This window comes from Mobula birostris, chromosome X (genome assembly GCF_030028105.1).
Source record: "Mobula birostris isolate sMobBir1 chromosome X, sMobBir1.hap1, whole genome shotgun sequence".
Lineage (NCBI taxonomy): Eukaryota > Metazoa > Chordata > Chondrichthyes > Myliobatiformes > Myliobatidae > Mobula > Mobula birostris.
In genome coordinates this window covers 4866240-4888622 of record NC_092402.1, presented here as the reverse complement: position 1 = coordinate 4888622, position 22383 = coordinate 4866240, and the positions used below count along the sequence as shown (strand labels likewise).

General features: G+C 49.3%; 1 pseudogene; it reads left to right on the top strand.

Moving 5' to 3' along the window:
* Window positions 1-22383, top strand: part of LOC140191416 (keratin, type I cytoskeletal 19-like) — a 112279-nt pseudogene that overhangs the window by 76369 nt on the left and 13527 nt on the right.

The window sequence follows — 22383 nt, the reverse complement described above, 5'->3', positions numbered from 1 at the left end:
CCTGTATATCAGACTGGGATTGATGTCTCCTTCTTCCTGCCATCACTCCGTATATCAGACTGGGATTGACGTCTCCCTCTCCCTGCCATCACTCCATATATCAGACTGGGATCACGTCTCCCCACCATAACCTTGTATATTAGACTGTATATCAGACTGGGATTGACGTCTCCCCACTATGACCCTGTATATCAGACTGGGATTGACGTCTCACCACCATGTCCCTGTATATCAGACTGGGATTGACGTCTCACCACCATGACCCTGTATATCAGACTGGGATTGACATCTCCCCACCCTGACCCTGTATATCAGACTGGGATTGACATCTCCCCACCCTGACCCTGTGTATCAAACTGGGTTTGTTGTCTCCCCACTATGACCTTCTGTAACAGACTGGGATCCTATCTCCCCACTATAACCTTATATATCAGACTGGGATTGATGTCTGGCCACCATTACCTTGTAACTCACACTGAGATTGATGTCTGGCCACCATGACCCTGTAAATCAGACTGGGATTTCTGTCTGACCACCATTACCTTGTAACTCACACTGGGATTGGTGTCCCTCCACCAGGATCTAGTTTGTTAGACTGGATTGACATCTCCCCTGCATGACGTTGTGTATCACACTGGGATTGACGACTCCCCAGCATGACCTTGTATATCAGACTGTGGTTGTTGTCTCCCCACCCTGACCCTGTATATCAGACTGGGATTTATCTCTCCCCACCTTTACCCTGAAGATCAGACTGGGATTTAGTTCTCCCCACCATAAGCTTGTATATCCCTCTGGGATTGATGACTACCTACTATGACTCTGAATATCAGACTGGGATTGACGTCTCCCCTGTATGACATTGTGTATCAGACTGGGATCATGTGTCCCCACCATGACCTTGTTTCTCAGACTGGGATTTGCATCTCCTCACCATGACCCTGTATATCAGACTGGGATCAATGTCTCCCATACCATGACCCTGTTTATCAGTATGGGAATGATGTCTGACCACCATTACCTTGTAACTCAAACTGGGATTGACGTCTCCCCACCATGACCCTGTATATCAGACTGGGATTGACATTTCCCCACCATGACCCTGTATATCAGACTGGGATTGACGTCTCCCCACCATGACCTTGTATATCAGACTGGGATTGATATGACTCCACCATGTCCTTTGAAATCAGACTGGGATTCTCGTGTCTGCACCATTCCCTTCTACCTCCCATTGGGATTGATGTCACCTCACCTTTACGCTGAAGATCAGACTGGGATTTAGTTCTCCCCATCATGAGCTTGTATATCAACCTGGAATGAATGACTACCCACCCTGACCCTGTATATCAGACTGGGATTGACGTCTCCCCACCCTGACCCTGTATATCAGACTGGGATTGATGTCTCCTTCTCCCTGCCATCACTCCGTATAGCAGACTGGGATTGACGTCTCCCTCTCCCTGTCATCACTCCATATATCAGACTGGGATCACGTCTCCCCACCATAACCTTGTATATTAGACTGTATATCAGACTGGGATTGACGTCTCCCCACCATGACCCTGTATATCAGACTGGGATTGACGTCTCACCACCATGTCCCTGTATATCAGACTGGGATTGACGTCTCCCCACCATGACCCTGTGTATCAGACCGGGATTGACGTCTCCCCACCATGACCCTGTATATCAGACTGGGATTGATGTCTCCCCACCATGATCCTGTATATCAGACTGGGATTGATGTCTCCCCACCATGACCCTGTATATCAGACTGGGATTGACGTCTCACCACCATGTCCCTGTATATCAGACTGGGATTGACGTCTCACCACCATGTCCCTGTATATCAGACTGGGATTGACGTCTCCCCACCATGACCCTGTGTATCAGACTGGGATTGACGTCTCCCCACCATGACCCTGTATATCAGACTGGGATTGACGTCTCCCCACCGTGACCCTGTATATCAGACTGGGATTGATGTCTCCCCACCCTGACCCTGTATATCAGACTGGGATTGACGTCTCCCCACCGTGACCCTGTATATCAGACTGGGATTGATGTCTCCCCACCATGACCCTGTATATCAGACTGGGATTGATGTCTCTCTGCCATGACCCTGTATATCAGACTGGGATTGACGTCTCCCCACCATGACCCTGTATATCAGACTGGGATTGACGTCTCCCCACCATGACCCTGTATATCAGACTGGGATTGATGTCTCACCACCATGTCCCTGTATATCAGACTGGGATTGACGTCTCCCCACCATGACCCTGTGTATCAGACTGGGATTGACGTCTCCCCACCATGACCCTGTATATCAGACTGGGATTGATGTCTCCCCACCATGACCCTGTATATCAGACTGGGATTGATGTCTCCCCACCATGACCCTGTATATCAGACTGGGATTGACGTCTCACCACCATGTCCCTGTATATCAGACTGGGATTGACGTCTCACCACCATGTCCCTGTATATCAGACTGGTATTGACGTCTCCCCACCGTGACCCTGTGTATCAGACTGGGATTGACGTCTCCCCACCGTGACCCTGTATATCAGACTGGGATTGACGTCTCCCCACCATGACCCTGTATATCAGACTGGGATTGACGTCTCCCCGCCATGACCCTGTATATCAGACTGGGATTGATGTCTCCCCACCCTGACCCTGTATATCAGACTGGGATTGACGTCTCCCCACCATGACCCTGTATATCAGACTGCGATTGATGTCTCTCTGCCATGACCCTGTATATCAGACTGGGATTGACGTCTCCCCACCATGACCCTGTATATCAGACTGGGATTGATGTCTCCCCACCGTGACCCTGTATATCAGACTGGGATTGACGTCTCACCACCATGTCCCTGTATATCAGACTGGGATTGACGTCTCCCCACCCTGACCCTGTATATCAGACTGGGATTGATGTCTCCCCACCGTGACCCTGTATATCAGACTGGGATTGACGTCTCCCCACCCTGACCCTGTATATCAGACTGGGATTGACGTCTCACCACCATGTCCCTGTATATCAGACTGGGATTGACGTCTCCCCACCATGACCCTGTATATCAGACTGGGATTGACGTCTCACCACCATGTCCCTGTATATCAGACTGGGATTGACGTCTCCCCACCATGACCCTGTATATCAGACTGGGATTGATGTCTCCCCAACATGACCCTGTATATCAGACTGGGATTGATGTCTCCCCACCATGACCCTGTATATCAGACTGGGATTGATGTCTCCCCGCCATGACCCTGTATATCAGACTGGGATTGACGTCTCACCACCATGTCCCTGTATATCAGACTGGAATTGATGTCTCTCTGCCATGACCCTGTATATCAGACTGGGATTGACGTCTCACCACCATGTCCCTGTATATCAGACTGGGATTGACGTCTCCCCACCATGACCCTGTATATCAGACTGGGATTGATGTCTCCCCACCATGACCCTGTATATCAGACTGGGATTGATGTCTCCCCACCATGACCCTGTATATCAGACTGGGATTGACGTCTCACCACCATGTCCCTGTATATCAGACTGGGATTGACGTCTCCCCACCATGACCCTGTATATCAGACTGGGATTGACGTCTCCCCACCATGTCCCTGTATATCAGACTGGGATTGACGTCTCCCCACCATGACCCTGTATATCAGACTGGGATTGACGTCTCACCACCATGTCCCTGTATATCAGACTGGGATTGACGTCTCCCCACCATGACCCTGTATATCAGACTGGGATTGACGTCTCCCCACCATGACCTTGTATATCAGACTGGGATTGACGTCTCCCCACCATGACCCTGTATATCAGACTGGGATTGATGTCTCTCTGCCATGACCCTGTATATCAGACTGGGATTGATGTCTCACCACCATGTCCCTGTATATCAGACTGGGATTGACGTCTCCCCACCATGACCCTGTATATCAGACTGGGATTGATGTCTCCCCAACATGACCCTGTATATCAGACTGGGATTGATGTCTCCCCACCATGACCCTGTATATCAGACTGGGATTGATGTCTCCCCGCCATGGCCCTGTATATCAGACTGGGATTGACGTCTCACCACCATGTCCCTGTATATCAGACTGGAATTGATGTCTCTCTGCCATGACCCTGTATATCAGACTGGGATTGACGTCTCACCACCATGTCCCTGTATATCAGACTGGGATTGACGTCTCCCCACCATGACCCTGTATATCAGACTGGGATTGATGTCTCCCCACCGTGACCCTGTATATCAGACTGGGATTGATGTCTCCCCACCATGACCCTGTATATCAGACTGGGATTGACGTCTCACCACCATGTCCCTGTATATCAGACTGGGATTGACGTCTCCCCACCATGACCCTGTATATCAGACTGGGATTGACGTCTCCCCACCATGTCCCTGTATATCAGACTGGGATTGACGTCTCCCCACCATGACCCTGTATATCAGACTGGGATTGACGTCTCACCACCATGTCCCTGTATATCAGACTGGGATTGACGTCTCCCCACCATGACCCTGTATATCAGACTGGGATTGACGTCTCCCCACCATGACCTTGTATATCAGACTGGGATTGACGTCTCCCCACCATGACCCTGTATATCAGACTGGGATTGATGTCTCTCTGCCATGACCCTGTATATCAGACTGGGATTGATGTCTCTCTGCCATGACCCTGTATATCAGACTGGGATTGATGTCTCTCTGCCATGACCCTGTATATCAGACTGGGATTGATGTCACCCCACCCTGACCCTGTATATCAGACTGGGATTGACGTCTCCCCACCATGACCCTGTATATCAGACTGGGATTGATGTCTCTCTGCCATGACCCTGTATATCAGACTGGGATTGATGTCACCCCACCCTGACCCTGTATATCAGACTGGGATTGATGTCTCTCTGCCATGACCCTGTATATCAGACTGGGATTGATGTCACCCCACCCTGACCCTGTATATCAGACTGGGATTGACGTCTCCCCACCATGTCCCTGTATATCAGACTGGGATTGACGTCTCACCACCATGTCCCTGTATATCAGACTGGGCTTGACGTCTCACCACCATGTCCCTGTATATCAGACTGGGATTGACGTCTCCCCACCGTGACCCTGTATATCAGACTGGGATTGACGTCTCCCCACCATGACCCTGTGTATCAGACTGGGATTGACGTCTCCCCACCATGACCCTGTATATCAGACTGGGATTGATGTCTCCCCACCATGACCCTGTATATCAGACTGGGATTGATGTCTCCCCACCATGACCCTGTATATCAGACTGGGATTGACGTCTCACCACCATGTCCCTGTATATCAGACTGGGATTGACGTCTCACCACCATGTCCCTGTATATCAGACTGGGATTGACGTCTCCCCACCGTGACCCTGTGTATCAGACTGGGATTGACGTCTCCCCACCGTGACCCTGTATATCAGACTGGGATTGACATCTCCCCACCATGACCCTGTATATCAGACTGGGATTGACGTCTCCCCGCCATGACCCTGTATATCAGACTGGGATTGATGTCTCCCCACCCTGACCCTGTATATCAGACTGGGATTGACGTCTCCCCACCATGACCCTGTATATCAGACTGGGATTGATGTCTCTCTGCCATGACCCTGTATATCAGACTGGGATTGACGTCTCCCCACCATGACCCTGTATATCAGACTGGGATTGATGTCTCCCCACCGTGACCCTGTATATCAGACTGGGATTGACGTCTCACCACCATGTCCCTGTATATCAGACTGGGATTGACGTCTCCCCACCCTGACCCTGTATATCAGACTGGGATTGATGTCTCCCCACCGTGACCCTGTATATCAGACTGGGATTGACGTCTCCCCACCATGACCCTGTATATCAGACTGGGATTGACGTCTCACCACCATGTCCCTGTATATCAGACTGGGATTGACGTCTCCCCACCATGACCCTGTATATCAGACTGGGATTGATGTCTCCCCAACATGACCCTGTATATCAGACTGGGATTGATGTCTCCCCACCATGACCCTGTATATCAGACTGGGATTGATGTCTCCCCACCATGACCCTGTATATCAGACTGGGATTGACGTCTCACCACCATGTCCCTGTATATCAGACTGGGATTGATGTCTCTCTGCCATGACCCTGTATATCAGACTGGGATTGACGTCTCACCACCATGTCCCTGTATATCAGACTGGGATTGACGTCTCCCCACCATGACCCTGTATATCAGACTGGGATTGATGTCTCCCCACCATGACCCTGTATATCAGACTGGGATTGATGTCTCCCCACCATGACCCTGTATATCAGACTGGGATTGACGTCTCACCACCATGTCCCTGTATATCAGACTGGGATTGACGTCTCCCCACCATGACCCTGTATATCAGACTGGGATTGACGTCTCCCCACCATGTCCCTGTATATCAGACTGGGATTGACGTCTCCCCACCATGACCCTGTATATCAGACTGGGATTGACGTCTCCCCACCATGACCCTGTATATCAGACTGGGATTAATGTCTCCCCACCATGACCCTGTATATCAGACTGGGATTGACGTCTCCCCACCATGACCCTGTATATCAGACTGGGATTGACGTCTCCCCACCATGACCCTGTATATCAGACTGGGATTGACGTCTCACCACCATGTCCCTGTATATCAGACTGGGATTGACGTCTCCCCACCATGACCCTGTATATCAGACTGGGATTGACGTCTCCCCACCATGACCTTGTATATCAGACTGGGATTGACGTCTCCCCACCATGACCCTGTATATCAGACTGGGATTGATGTCTCTCTGCCATGACCCTGTATATCAGACTGAGATTGATGTCTCTCTGCCATGACCCTGTATATCAGACTGGGATTGATGTCTCTCTGCCATGACCCTGTATATCAGACTGGGATTGATGTCACCCCACCCTGACCCTGTATATCAGACTGGGATTGACGTCTCCCCACCATGACCCTGTATATCAGACTGGGATTGACGTCTCCCCACCATGACCCTGTATATCAGACTGGGATTGATGTCTCTCTGCCATGACCCTGTATATCAGACTGGGATTGATGTCACCCCACCCTGACCCTGTATATCAGACTGGGATTGACGTCTCCCCACCATGTCCCTGTATATCAGACTGGGATTGACGTCTCACCACCATGTCCCTGTATATCAGACTGGGCTTGACGTCTCACCACCATGTCCCTGTATATCAGACTGGGATTGATGTCTCCCCACCGTGACCCTGTATATCAGACTGGGATTGACGTCTCCCCACCGTGACCCTGTATATCAGACTGGGATTGATGTCTCTCTGCCATGACCCTGTATATCAGACTGGGATTGACGTCTCCCCACCATGACCCTGTATATCAGACTGGGATTGACGTCTCCCCACCATGACCCTGTGCATCAGACTGGGATTGACGTCTCCCCACCATGACCCTGTATATCAGACTGGGATTGATGTCTCTCTGCCATGACCCTGTATATCAGACTGGGATTGATGTCTCTCTGCCATGATTCTGTTTTTCTTCTGGGATTGATTTAAGGGATTGACGTGTCTCCCCCAGGAGATACTGGAGTCTGAAGGCTCTCACTCACTGTTTTAGATGCAGCTTCTTCCCCTCCACCGTCGGATTTTTGAACGGTCCTTGAAGACCACCTCACTTTTTGCTCTTGTTTTTTGAACAACTTGTTTATTTTTAAAAGTATTTTTTTTATTGTAACATCGTAACTTTTCATTATTAGTTGCTTTCGTATCTGGTCTCATTCTGAGGGCTCACCATCCCAGACCCTTTGACGTAGGAGCATCGGATATCCCCTTTTCTCTTTGCTACCGTCAGGGAGGAGGTACAGGAGCCTGAAGACACACACTCAACGATTCAGGAACAGCTTCTTCACCTCTGCCATCAGGGAGAAGGTACAGGAGTCTGAAGACAAGCACTCAACGATTCAGGAACAGCTTCTTCCCCTCTGCCATCAGGGAGAAGGTACAGAAGCCTGAAGACACACACTCAGCGATTCAGGAACAGCTTCTTCCCCTCTGCCATCAGGGAGGAGGTACAGGAGCCTGAAGACACACACTCAACGATTCAGGAACAGCTCCTTCCCCTCTGCCATCAGGGAGCAGGTACAGGAGCCTGAAGACACACACTCAGCGATTCAGGAACAGCTTCTTCCCCTTTGCCATCAGGGAGGAGGTACAGGAGCCTGAAGACACACACTCAACGATTCAGGAACAGCTTCTTCCCCTCTGCCATCAGGGAGGAGGTACAGGAGCCTGAAGACACACACTCAACGATTCAGGAACAGCTTCTTCCCCTCTGCCATCAGGGAGGAGGTACAGGAGCCTGAAGACACACACTCAACAATTCAGGAACAGCTTCTTCCCCTCTGCCATCAGGTAGGAGGTACAGAAGCCTGAAGACACACACTCGGCGATTCAGGAACAGCTTCTTCCCCTCTGCCATCAGGGAGGAGGTACAGGAGCCCGAAGACACACACTCGGCGATTCAGGAACAGCTTCTTCCCCTCTGCCATCAGGGAGGAGGTACAGGAGCCCGAAGACACACACTCGGCGATTCAGGAACAGCTCCTTCCCCTCTGCCATCAGGGAGGAGGTACAGGAGCCCGAAGACACACACTCAGCGATTCAGGAACAGCTCCTTCCCCTCCGCCATCAGGGAGGAGGTACAGGAGCCCGAAGACACACACTCAGCGATTCAGGAACAGCTCCTTCCCCTCTGCCATCAGGGAGGAGGTACAGGAGCCCGAAGACACACACTCAACGATTCAGGAACAGCTCCTTCCCCTCCGCCATCAGGGAGGAGGTACAGGAGCCTGAAGACACACACTCAGCGATTCAGGAACAGCTTCTTCCCCTCCGCCATCAGGGAGGAGGTACAGGAGCCTGAAGACACACACTCAGCGATTCAGGAACAGCTTCTTCCCCTCTGCCATCAGGGAGGAGGTACAGGAGCCTGAAGACACAGTCAACGATTCAGGAACAGCTTCTGCCCCTCTGCCATCAGGGAGGAGGTACAAGAGCCTGAAGACACACACTCGACAATTCAGGAACAGCTTCTGCCCCTCTGCCATCCAATTTCCGAATTGTCCATGAATGCCACCTCACTTTTTGATGCAGAGGATCGTGGTATCAGCCATCTCCATTGTGGGCACCCTCCGCCCTAGTATCAAGGACACCTTCATGTGGCAATGCCTCAGAAAGGCAGTATCCATCATTAAAGACGCACCCCTCCACCGCTGGCACCCCTCTGATAGATTCTTGGTTAGTCAGGGCATGAAGGGATACGGGGGGGGGGAAGGCAGGAGATTGGGGCTGAGAGGAAATTTGGATCAGCCATGATGGAATGGTGGAACAGACTCGATGGGCCAAATGGCCTAATTCTGCTCCTGTGTCTTATGGTCCCTCTGAGCCTTCTGACTCCGTCTCCAACTCCAGCACAATTTTTTTTACGGGCCTTTTTGTTGTCTTCAGTGCTATTGCCGTGAGCTAAATGTACCGGTGACTGACAAAGACTCCACATCCCCTGATCGCCGTATTATTTGTTTATCTGTTAATTTCCACAGTTTGTCTTCTCTGGCACATTGGCGGTTCGTGTTTTTTTTTCCTCCCCCACAAATCCTATCGCATTTCTTTACTTTCCTGCCAATGCCTGCAAGGAAGAGAAATCCTAAGGTATTACAGTGGACTCTGGTTAATTGGAACACATCGGGACCAGTACGTTGCGGCCCAATTAAGTGGCCTCCACAATTGGCTGAATTTTCTTGGAAATTGTTAAAATGGTATAAAGTTTGAGTAACAGACTATGTATTTAAATGAAATACAGAACACCACCAATAATACTAATTTCCATTGGCGTTTCGGGCAGCGATAAAGGTCCTCCATCTCTGGCGGTGTTCAAGGATTCCTTCATCGTATTGTAGCTCCCTCTCGCTTTTCACTACTGTCAGTCATGCAAGTCCCGGTGGAGACTCAGGAATACTGTCGCACTCAGATGTAGAAGGATTCCTCATTGCTGTTTCCATAACAGCTTTGGTTGACCGGTCAGGGTTGTTACCCCACAGCTGAACCCCCACAAACCTGGAGGACTAGTGGGCCACTCTTTTAAACCATATAACAATTACAGCACGGAAACAGGCCATCTCGGCCCTTCTAGTCCGTGCCGAACTCTTACTCTCACCTAGTCCCACTGACCTGCACTCAGTTCATAACCCTCCATTCCTTTCCTGTCCATATATCTATCCAATTTAACTTTAAATGACAATATCGAACCTGCCTCAACCACTTCTGCTGGAAGCTCGTTCCACACAGCTACCACTCCCTGAGTAAAGAAGTTCCCCCTCATGTTACCCCTAAACTTTTGCCCTCTAATTCTCAACCCATGTCCTCTTGTTTGAATCTCCCCCATTCCCAATGGAAAAAGTGTAACCATGTCAACTCTATCAATCCCCCTCATAATTTTAAACACCTCTATTAAGTCCACCCTCAACCTTCTACGCTCCAAAGAATAAAGACCCAACTTGTTCAACCTTTCTCTGTAACTTAGGAGATGAAACCCAGGCAACATTTTAGTAAACCTCCTCTGTATTCTCTCAATTTTATTGACATCTTTCCTATAATTCGGTGACCAGAACCGTACACAATACTCCAAATTTGGCCTTACCAATGCCTTATACAAATTCAACATTACATCCCAACTCCTATACTCAATGCTCTGATTAATAAAGGCCAGCATACCAAAAGCTTTCTTCACCACCCTGTCCACATGAGATTCCACCTTCGGGGAACTATGCACCATTATTCCTAGATCCCTCTGTTCTACTGCATTCTTCAATGCCCCACCATTTACCATCTATGTCCTATTTTGATTAGTTCTACCAAAACGTGGCACCTCACATTTTTCAGCATTAAACTCCATCTGCCATCTTTCAGCATTAAACTCCATCTGCCATCTTTCAGCCCACTCTTCTAACTGTCCTAAATCTCTCTGCAAGTTTTGAAAACCTACTTCATTATCCACAACTCCACCTATCTTAGTATCATCTGCATACTTACTAATCCAATTTACCACCCCATCATCCAGATCATTAATAAATATTACAAACAACATTGGACCCAGTACAGATCCTTGAGGCACACTCTTAGTCTGGCCTCTACCCTTTGACCTGTTTGGCACGGGTGACCCTTCCAAGAGCTAAAGCATAAAGCCCTGACTCCGGCCAGCGTAGCTCTGCAGGTCAATGAGGCACGCAAGCCTCCAAACCCTACGGCAAGGCTGTGGTCGTGTTGGAGGATCGAATTACGTCAGAACTATAAAACTGTGTATTAGTTCCTAACAGTTATTGACTGAGGAATTCGTCCAGTGTACGCTGATGTGTTCTTTTGACTGTAAATGAACAAAATCAGCGCAGACAGCTAGTGCAGATGATGGGATGTCTTCGTGCAATGCTCGAGATGATTGCACCCTCCAAATCTTCACTGTCATTGTAACATTCAAGGTGATTGTTGACACCTTCAAATTTTTAATAGTTCTTAACTTGTTGAAGTTTTGAGTTGACTTTTATCTCTGAATCCTTCACATACATGAGGAGTAAATATCTTTATGTTACGTCTCTGTCTAAATGCGCAATGTGCAATCATCGTAATTTATAATAAATAGAACAGTCAATGTAATATAGAGTACACTCAAATCAGCGTGAGTTCATCAGTCTGATGGCCTGGTGGAAGAAGCTGTCTCGGAGCCTGTTGGTCCTGGCTTTTATGCTGCGGTACCGTTTCCCAGACAGAAGCAGCTGGAACAGCTTGTGGTTGGGATGACTCGGATCCCCAATGATCCTTCGAGCCCTTTTTACACACCTGTCTCTGTAAACGTCCTGAATAGTGGGAAGTTCCCAACTACAGATGCGCTGGGCTGTCCGCACCACTCTCTGCAGAGTCCTGCGATTGAGGGAAGTACAGTTCCCAAACCAGGCAGTGATGCAGCCAGTCAGGATGCTCTCAGTTGTGCCCCTGTAGAAAGTTCTTGGGATTTGGGGGCCCACACCAAACTTCTTCAACCATCTGAGGTGAAAGAGGCACTGTTTTGCTTTTTTCACCACACAGCTGGTGTGTACAGACCACGTGAGGTCCTCAGTGATGTGTATACTGAGGAACTTGAAGCTGTTCACCCTCTCAACCCCAGATCCATTGATGTCAATAGGGGTGAGCCCGTCTCCATTCCTCCTGTAATCCACAACCAGCTCCTTTGTATTTGCGACATTGAGGGAGAGGTTGTTTTCTTGACACCACTGTGTCAGGGTGGTGACTTCCCTGTAGGCTGCCTCGTTATTGTTTGAGATTAGGCCGATCAATGTAGTGTCATCGGCAAAGTTAATTAGCAGATTGGAGCTGTGGTTGATGATACAGTCATGGGTATACAGGGGGTAAAGGAGGAGACGGTACACAGCCCTGAGGGGCACCTGTATTGAGGGTCAGCGGGTTGGAGGTGAGGGAGCCCACTCTTACAACCTGCTGGTGATCTGACAGGAAGTCCAGGATCCAGCTGCACAAGGCAGGGTGAAGGCTGAGGTCTCTGATCTTCCTATTGAGCCTGGATGGAATTAGGGTGTTGAATGCTGAACTGCAGTCCAAGAACAGCATTCTCACATAAGCATCCTTCTTCTCCAGGTGTGTAAGGATGGTGTGCAGAACAGTGTTTATTATGTCATCTGTCGGTCGGTTGTGTTGGTAGGCAAATTGTACGGGGTCCAGTGTGGGTGGTAGCAAGCTGCAGATGTAATCCTTGACCAGCCTCTCAAAGCATTTGCTTATTATTGAGGTGAGTGCGACAGGACGCCAGTCGTTCAGACATGTTACCTTGGTCTTTTTTGGTGCAGGGACAATGGTGGATAATTTGAAGCAGGAGGGCACTCTACACTGGGAGAGGGAGAGATTAAAAATGTCAGTAAACACGCTTGCCAGTTGTGCTGCGCACATCCTGAGTACTCGCCCTGGGATGCTGTCCGGTCCTGCAGCCTTGCGACTGTCCACTCTTTGGAAATATCTGCGTACCTCAGCCTCGGAGGTGACCAGGTTGCAGGTTGTAGCGGTGGCTTTCCTCGGAGGCTCAGAGCTAGCGACATCGAACCGAGCGTAAACGTGATTGAGCTCATCTGGGAGAGAGGCCGCGGTGTTGGCGGCACCACAAAGTTTGGCTTTGAAGTCTGTGATGGTACGCAGCCCTGGCCACAAGTCACGTGTGCTATTCGTTGTGAATTTTGACTCAATCTTCTCCCTGTATTGTTTCACAGCCCTGATAGCTTTGCGCAGATCATAGCTGCTTTTCCTGAGCTCTAGTAGATCGCCAGCGATGTTAGCTCGATGTCGCGCTGTAAGTGCTGCTCGCGTAGAGCTACTGATCCAGGGTTTCTGGTTCAGGAAGGCCCTGATCGACTTCTGAGGAAATCATTCCATTTTAACTCCCGGCCGTTTCTGAATGCTTGAAACCACAGTGAACAAAACTGTTCTGAATTGTCTCACTGCTTATTTCTCGCAAAATATCAGTGACAAAAATCTCTGCTCTTTGAACACAAGCACACATAACTGATGCTATTTTAAAAACTGTTCGCTCTATGCGTCATGTTGTGTCCAACGGCCGCACAAGTGCACGTGACTGACACCAGTTAGAAATTACAAACGAGAGAGAATCTGCAGGCGCTGGAAATCCAGAGCAACACACACAAGATGCTGGAGGAACTCAGCAGGCCAGGCAGCATCCATGGAAAAGAGTACACAGTCGACGTTTTATAGACAATAGGTGTAGGAGTAGGCTATTCGGCCCTTCGAGCCAGCACCGCCATTCACTGTGATCATGGCTGATCATCCACAATCAGTATCCAGTTCCTGCCTTTTCCCCATAACCTTTGATTCCGCTATCTTTAAGAGCTCTATCCATCTCTTTCTTGAAAGCATCCAGAGACTTGGCCTCCACTGCCTCCTGGGGCAGAGCATTCCACATATCCACCACTCTCTAGGTGAAAAAGTTTTTCCTCAACTCTGTTCTAAATGGCCTACCCCTTTATTCTTAAACTGTGGCCTCTGGTTCTGGACTCACCCATCAGCGGGAACATGCTTCCTGCCTCCAGCGCGTCCAATCCCTTAATAATCTTATATGTTTCAATCAGGTCCCCTCTCAGCCCTCTAAATTCCAGAGTATACAAGCCCAGTCGCTCCAATCTTTCAACATATGACAGTCCCATCAGCCCGGGAATTAAGCGGGAAGTAACCTTGTGAACCTACGTTGCACTCCCTCAATCAAGAATGTCCTTCCTCAAATTTGGAGACCAAAACTGTACACAATACTCCAGGTGTGGTCTCACCAGGACCCTGTACAGCTACAGAAGGACCTCTTTGCTCCTGTACTCAATTCCCCTTGTTATCAAGGCCAGCATGCCATTAGCTTTCTTCACTGCCTGCTGAGAACCTTCGACAGACTGGAGAAAAGAAGGTGAGAAGTCAAGTCCAGTCTGCAGGAAGGGTCTCAGCACAAAACATCGACTGTACTTTTCTTCCATGAATGCTGAGTTTCTCCAGCATTTTGCGTGTGCTGTTCAGTTAGAAGCTATTGAAACAGGTGACCCCTGTTCCCATCCAGGGGGTCAGTGTGGACGTGGTGGAGGATTACAAATACCTGGGGATATGAATTGACAATAAACTGGACTGGTCAAAGAACACTGAGGCTGCCTACAAGAAGGATCAGAGCCGTCTCTATTTCCTGAGGAGGCTGAGGTCCTTTAACATCTGTCGGACGATGCTGAGGATGTTCTACGAGTCTGTGGTGGCCAGTGCGATCATGTTTGCGGTTGTGTGCTGGGGCAGCAGGCTGAGGGTAGCAGACACCGACAGAATCAACAAACTCATTCGTAAGGCCAGTGATGTTGTGGGGATGGAACTGGACTCTCTGACGGTGCTGTCTGAAAAGAGGATGCTGTCCAAGTTGCATGCCATCTTGGACAATGTCTCCCATCCACTACATAATGTACTGGTTGGGCACAGGAGTACATTCAGCCAGAGACTCATTCCACCGTGATGCAGCACAGAGTGTCATAGGAAGTCATTCCTGCCTGTGGCCATCAAACTTTACAACTCCTCCCTTGGAGGATCAGACACCCTGAGCCAATAGGCTGGTCCTGGACTTATTTCCTGGCATAATTTACATATTACTATTTAACTATTTACTACTATTTTCTATTACTAGTTATTATTTCTATGACTATTACTATTCAACTATTTATGGTGCAACTGTAACGAAAACCAATTTCCCCCGGGATCAATAAAGTATGACTGCGACTATGACTATGACTCTTTGGCAACATTCTCCTGTCCCAGTCACACTAGCTCATATCCCAAATAAACAAAGGGAATCCTGGCGATTCCCTTGATTGGATTCCGTTCTTCAGGAGTTGTCCCAAAGAAGCAGCTGCCCCGATTAACCGAATTAACAGAATTCTACAGAACTCTAAACACCTTGCTACCACCCAGCACACATTGCCCCGCTGTCTGAATAGTCATAGACATATTGATCTTTATTGATCCCGGGGGAAATTGGTTTTCATTACAGTTGCACCATAAATAATTAAATAGTAATAAAACCATAAATAGTTAAATAGTAATATGTAAATTATGCCCGGAAATAAGTCCAGGACCAGCCTATCGGCTCAGGGTGTCTGATCCTCCAAGGGAGGAGTTGTAAGGTTTGATGGCCACAGGCAGGAATGACTTCCTATGACGCTCTGTGCTGCATCTTGGTGGAATGAGTCTCTGGCTGAATGTACTCCTGTGCCCACCCAGTACATTATGTAGTGGATGGGAGACATTGTACAAGATGGCATGCAACTTGGACAGCATCCTCCTTTCAGACACCACCGTCAGAGAGTCCAGTTCCATCCCCACAACATCACTGGCCTTACGAATGAGTTTGTTGATTCTGTTGGTGTCTGCTACCCTCAGCCTGCTGCCCCAGCACACAACAGCAAGCATGATCGCACTGGCCACCACAGACTCGTAGAACATCCTCAGCATCGTCCGGCAGATGTTAAAGGACCTCAGTCTCCTCAGGAAATAGAGACGGCTCTGACCCTTCTTGTAGACAGCCTCAGTGTTCTTTGAGCAGTCCAGTTTATTGTCAATTCGTATCCCCAGATATTTGTAATCCTCCACCATGTCTACACTGACCCCCGGATGGAAACAGGGGTCACCGGTACCTTAGCTCTCCTCAGGTCTACCACCAGCTCCTTAGTCTTTTTCAAATTAAGCTGCAGATAATTCTGCTCACACCATGTGACAAAGTTTCCTACCGTAGCCCTGTATACCCTACCACTCACTCCCCAACTCGCAGGCTCACTCGCCTCCTGTTCTGGCCACTTTCCATCTTTCAGTGCTGCTGTTTCACACATTTATACCACTGTCTGTTTTATTAAAAAAGTGCCAGTAATGTTACACGGTCCTACATAAACATACGTCTCAAACTTCATGTCAACCTGTCAATCGACAGGCCATGTCACTCAGGCACCAGTGCTACTGTTGTTCTGTAACTGTATGTGGTGGACCGTAACTGTAGGTGGTGTGTGCGACTGTAGGTGCTTTACACCTTGGCCCCAGAGGAACAATGTTTCGTTTACCTGTATACACGTGTGTGGTTTAATGACGATAAACTCCAACTTGATTGTTCTGGGCCTGTGCTCGCTGGAGTTTAGCAAAATGGCGAGGGGGGGGGGAATCTCATTGAAACTTATTGAATATTGAAAAGTTCATAGACAGAGTGGATGTGGAGAGGATGTTTCCTATAGTGGGGGAGTCTAGGACCAGAGGACACAGATAGACTGGATGTGGAGAGGATGTTTCCGATAGCGGGTAGGGGGGGAGAGAGGAGAACTAGAGGGCACAGCCTCAGAATGGGGATGAGGAGGAATTTCTTTAGCCAGAGGGTGGTGAATCTGTGGAATTCGTTGCCACAGTCGGCTGTGGAGGCCAGGTCACTGGGTGTATTTAAAGCGGAGGTTGTTGGGTTCTTGATTCGTCAGGGTGACAAAGGTTACGGGGAGAAGGCAGGAGAATGGTGTTGAGAGGGATAGTAAATCAGACCCGGTACAATCGCAGGGTAGACTCAATGGGCTGAATGGCCTCATTCTGCTCCTCTGTCTTGTGGGCTACAAAATTTCGAAGCTCATTTGTCATCAAAGTACGTACATTATAGACAACCTTTAGATTTGTCTCCTTCCAGGCAGCCACAGAGCAGTGCAACCCAATCGTACCCATTTAAAAAGAAGGCTGCGGAACGCCCAATGCAAACAATAACACGATTAGTAAGTAAGCAGCCTGGCCTGGCGCCCAAATCAGCCGATCACCGGGGGTCGTTCCTCGCTCCCGGGGCCCAGGCCCCTCTTCCTTGGCTCACCTCACCTCAGTTGTGCGACTCTGAGTCGGCTCGAGGTCCCGCCAAAGATCGGCACATTCCTCGCGCTCAGGCCCGGGCCCCGCTGCCTGAATTCGGCTTGCGTGCGCCACACTGAGAGCATTCTGCGCCCACGGTACTTAAGTTCAAAACTGCAGAGACGCCGGGCGGGTCCGGTAGGGAAGTTGCAGGCTATTGGATTGCATTGAGAAAAAGTGTCATTATTTAATAGTATTGTTCGCTGCCAGTAAGTCGTCGCTGTGGTTCACCAGCACCATCTTAGACCAGAGCCTTTAACCTGAACTTAATTCCCGTATTTTTACTTCGAGCTGTGCAAAGGATGAATAGTTAGCTTCACGGGGACTGGAAATAACTCGGAAAATGTCTAGCTCAGGTTGGGTTGAGCTGTTCTCTGATCTGGGCAATTTACTTGCAGAGTAAGTTACTTTCGTCACCACGCAAGGAGACATCGCGCTGTATCAAGGGCTTTCACCGTTCGATTGGTTTCAATGAGGTCACCCCTCAGTCTTCTGCGTTTCAAGTGAATAGGAGCCCAGAGCCATCAAACGCGCTTCTTATGACAAGCCGTTCGATCCTGGAATCATTTCCGTGAACCTCCCTGGAACCCTCTCCAGTTTCAGTACATCCTTTCTAAGATAAGGGTCCCAAAACTGCTCACAATACTCCAAGTGAGGCCTCACCAGTGCTTTATGAAGCCTCAACATTACATCCTTGTGTTTATATTCTAGTCCTCTGGAAATGAAGGCCAACATTGCATTTGCCTTCCTCACCACAGACTCAACTGCAAATTAATCTTTTGGGAATCCTGCACAAGGACACCCAAGTCCCTTTGCACCTCAGAGTTTTTACTTTCTCTTGTGTTAGAAAATAGTCAACCCTTTAATACAGGGGTCCCCAACCTTCTTTGCACCGCGGACCGGTTTAATATTGACAACATTCTTGCGGGCGGCCACCCGGGGGGCGGGGGGTGATCAAGTAGGGTTAAACTCACCTCAGCATGTTTTTTACAGTTAGGGTTGCCAACTTTCTTACTCCCAAATAAGGGACAAAAGTAGCAGTCAAACCCTGACGAAGGGTCCCGGCCCAAAACGTCAACTGTACCTCTTCCTATAGGTGCTGCCTGGCCTGCTGCGTTCACCAGCATTTTTTGTGTATGTTGACAGGACACTTGTGCTTACCCCGAGAAAGACTACCGTAACCATGAAGCCTTGCGCAGGTTCCTGTGTGCGCATGCGTGACGTTCGCATATGTGGTGTACACATGCGCGTACGTGCCAATTTTTCCCCCACAAATCGGTTTTGGCTTAATCTTCCCGACTACACTGTACATACATTATTTCTACTTTAAATAGGCTGTGTATTTATCATTAACGCTTTTACTATATGTTAGAATTATTTTCGGTTTTATGTGTTATTTGGTTTGATTTGGTAGGTTATTTTTTGGGTCTGGGAACGCTCAAAAATTTTTCCCATATAAATTAATGGTAATTGCTTCTTCGCTTCAAGCCATTTCGGCACGAAAGGTTTCATAGGAACGCTGTAGCTTAGCGGGGGAAATACGGGACAAGGGCGGTCCCGTATGGGACAAACCAACTTAGCCCAATATATGGGATGTCCCAGCAAATACGGGGCAGTTGGCAGCCCTAGGTTCAAGTTTAACAGTGCGTGACAGGGACTGAGGAAAGGCGCAGCTGACTCATATCGCTTCCTCCTGGACCGGTAGCACATGCTTTGCGACCCAGTGGTTGGAGACTGCTGCTTTAATTTCTTCTGCCAAAGTGCATAACTGTACACTTCCCGGCACTGTATTCCATCTGCCATTTCTTTGCCCATTCTCCTAATCTGACTAAGTCCTTCTGTAGCCTCTCTACTTCCTCAAAATTACCTGCCCCACCACCTATCTTCGTATCGTCTGCAAACTTTGCAAGAAAGCCATCAATTCCATCATTCAAATCATTGACATATAACGTAAAAAGAGTCGGTCCCAACAGAATTGTTTGCGGGGGGAAAAAGAAACACACGCTTCTAGGAATTGTCTTGCATGCCACGCGATTGCCTGGGCCGTGATTTTCGCTGCAGGCCAGCGGCTCGTCTGCGCACCGCGAGGGTAATTCTACAGCCTCTTTACGCTGTCCCTCCGTTACAGTCTCGCCAGCTCAGCCGCCGTCGGCTCGCAGTCATCGCACACCTGGTTACGTCAGAAGACAGTGACTCTCCCTTCAGGTAAGTGTGACATGGCGGGGGTGGGGGGGGGGGCGCGAAGGACGTCTGCGGCTGTTGGGATATTCCAGGTTGGCGGTGCGCGTATGCTCAAAGGGGAGGCCTGTGGGCCGGTGGTGGGGGTTAAATCAGAAATCTAGAAGTTGTACCCCTGTCCCGGAGTTGTGTGAATGTCTGTGGGTGGGTGGTTAGGGGAGAGCGTGGGGGGAGGAAAAGGGGCTTGTTCTGCTGTTCTTTTCCCCCTCCCCTCCCCACCCCACCCCACCCCATTTCCTTATTCTAACTCTTCCCGCCATTACAGACATTTACACCACAGGCTGCATCCGTAAAGCAAACAGCATTATGAAGGACCCCACGCACCCCTCATACAAACTCTTCTCCCTCTTGCCATCTGGAAAAAGGCACCGAAGCATTCGGGCTCTCACAACCAGACTCTGTAACAGTTTCTTCCCCCAAGCCATCAGACTCCTCAATACCCAGAGCCTGGACTGACACCAACCTGCTGCCCTCTACTGTGCCTATTGTCTTGTTTATTATTTATTGTAATGCCTGCACTGTTTTGTGCACTTTATGCAGTCCTGGGTAGGTCTGTAGTCCAGTGTAGTTTTGTGTTGTTTTGCGTAGATCAGTATAGTTTTTTAATATTGTTTCATGTAGCACCATGGTCCTGAAAAACGTTGTCTCGTTTTTACTGTGTACTGTACCAGCAGTTATGGTCAAAACGACAATCAAAAAGTGACATGAAACACACAAAAGTTGCAGGTGAACGCAGCAGGCCAGGCAGCATCTCTAGGAAGAGGTACAGTCGACGTTTCGGGCCAAGACCCTTCGTCAGGACAAAGGGCCTCGGCCCAAAGCGTCAACTGTACCTCTTCCTAGAGATGCTGCCTGGCCTGCTGCGTTCACCAGCAACTTTTATGTGTGTTGCTTGAATTTCCAGCATCTGCAGATTTCCTCCTGTTTGCGTTTTTAAAAAGTGACGTGACTTATTTTCTCTCCAGTCCCGATGAAGTGTCTGAACCCGAAACATCGACTGTTTACTCTTTGCCACGGACGCCCTTTGACCTGCTGAGTTCCTCCAGCTTTTTTTAGACCATAAGGCACAGGAGCAGAATGAGGCCATTCAGCCCATCAAGTCTGCTCCTCTAATCTGTCCTGGCTGTCCCCGGATCCCACTCAACCCCATACACCTGCCTTTTCATATGTGTGTCTTGTCTGTCTGTGTGTGTGTCATGTGTGTGTGTGTGTGTGTCTCATGTGTGTGTGTGTGGCTCTGCTGTTATCGTCTTTGTTGCGTGCTGAGTTCTGTTTCGCTGTTGATTGAGCGATTGACGCAGGGCAGAACGGGCCCATCCTGGCCCAGCGAACCGCGGCAGCCCAGCTTTTTAACCCCGGCACAACTGACCAGACACAATATGTGACATCAACAGACTCACAGGTGAAGAGCCGCCTCACCTGGAAGTTGGGTGTCACATACTGTGTTCGGTGCTCCCGATGTGGCCTTCTGTGTACCATAGAAATACAGAAAACCTACAGCACAATACAGGCCCTTCAGCCCACAAAGCTGTGCAAAACATGTCCTTACCTTAGAAATTACCTAGAGTTACCCATAACCCTCTATTTTTCTAAGCTCCATGTACCTGTCCAGGAGTCTCTTAAAAGACCCTATCGTATCCACCTCCACCACCGTCACCGGCAGCCCATTCCACACACTCACCACTCTCTGTGTAAAAAAACTTACCCCTGACATCTCCCCTGTACCTACTTCCAAGCACCTTAAAACGGTGCCCTCTCGCACTGGCTATCACGTTGCAACCCGACGCAGATTGGGAGACCGCTTCGCCGGGCACCTACGCTCCGTCCGCTGGAGAAAGTGGGATCTCCCGGCGGCCGCCCATCTTAATTCCACTTCCCATTCCCATTCCGATGTGTCCATCCATGGCCTCCTCCACGGTCGCGACGAGACCACACTCAGGTTGGAGGAACAACACCTTACATTCCATTTGGGTAGCCTCCAACCTGATGGCATGAACATCGACTTCTCTAACTTCCAATAATAGCCTCCCTTCACTATTTCCCATCCCCTTCTCCCCGTCTCACCATATCTCCTTGTCCGCCTATCGCCTCCCTCTGGTGCTCCTTCCCCTCTTTTCTCTCTTCCACGGCCTTCTGTCTCTTCTACCAATCAACTTCCCAGCTCTTTACCTCCCCCTTCCCCCTCCAGGTTTTACCTATCACCTTGTGTTTCCCTCTCCCTTCCCCACTCCCACCTTTTAAATCTTCCCCTCGGCCTTTTTCCCTCCAGTCCTGCCAAAGGGTTTCGGCCCGAAACATCGACTGTGTACTCTTATCCATGTATGCTGCCTGGCCTGCTCAGTTCCGCCAGCATTTTGTGTGTGTTGCTCGGATTTCCAGCGTCTGCAGACTTTCTCTTGTCTGTGGCCGACTAAACCACTCTCTTCTTCCTACACAATGTCTTCATCATTCAGTTTTCCCTCACACCCATCTACCTATCAAAACATCTCACAAACACAAGGAAATCTGCAGATGCTGGAAATCCAAGCAACACACGCAAAAAAATGCTGGTGAACGCAGCAGGCCAGGC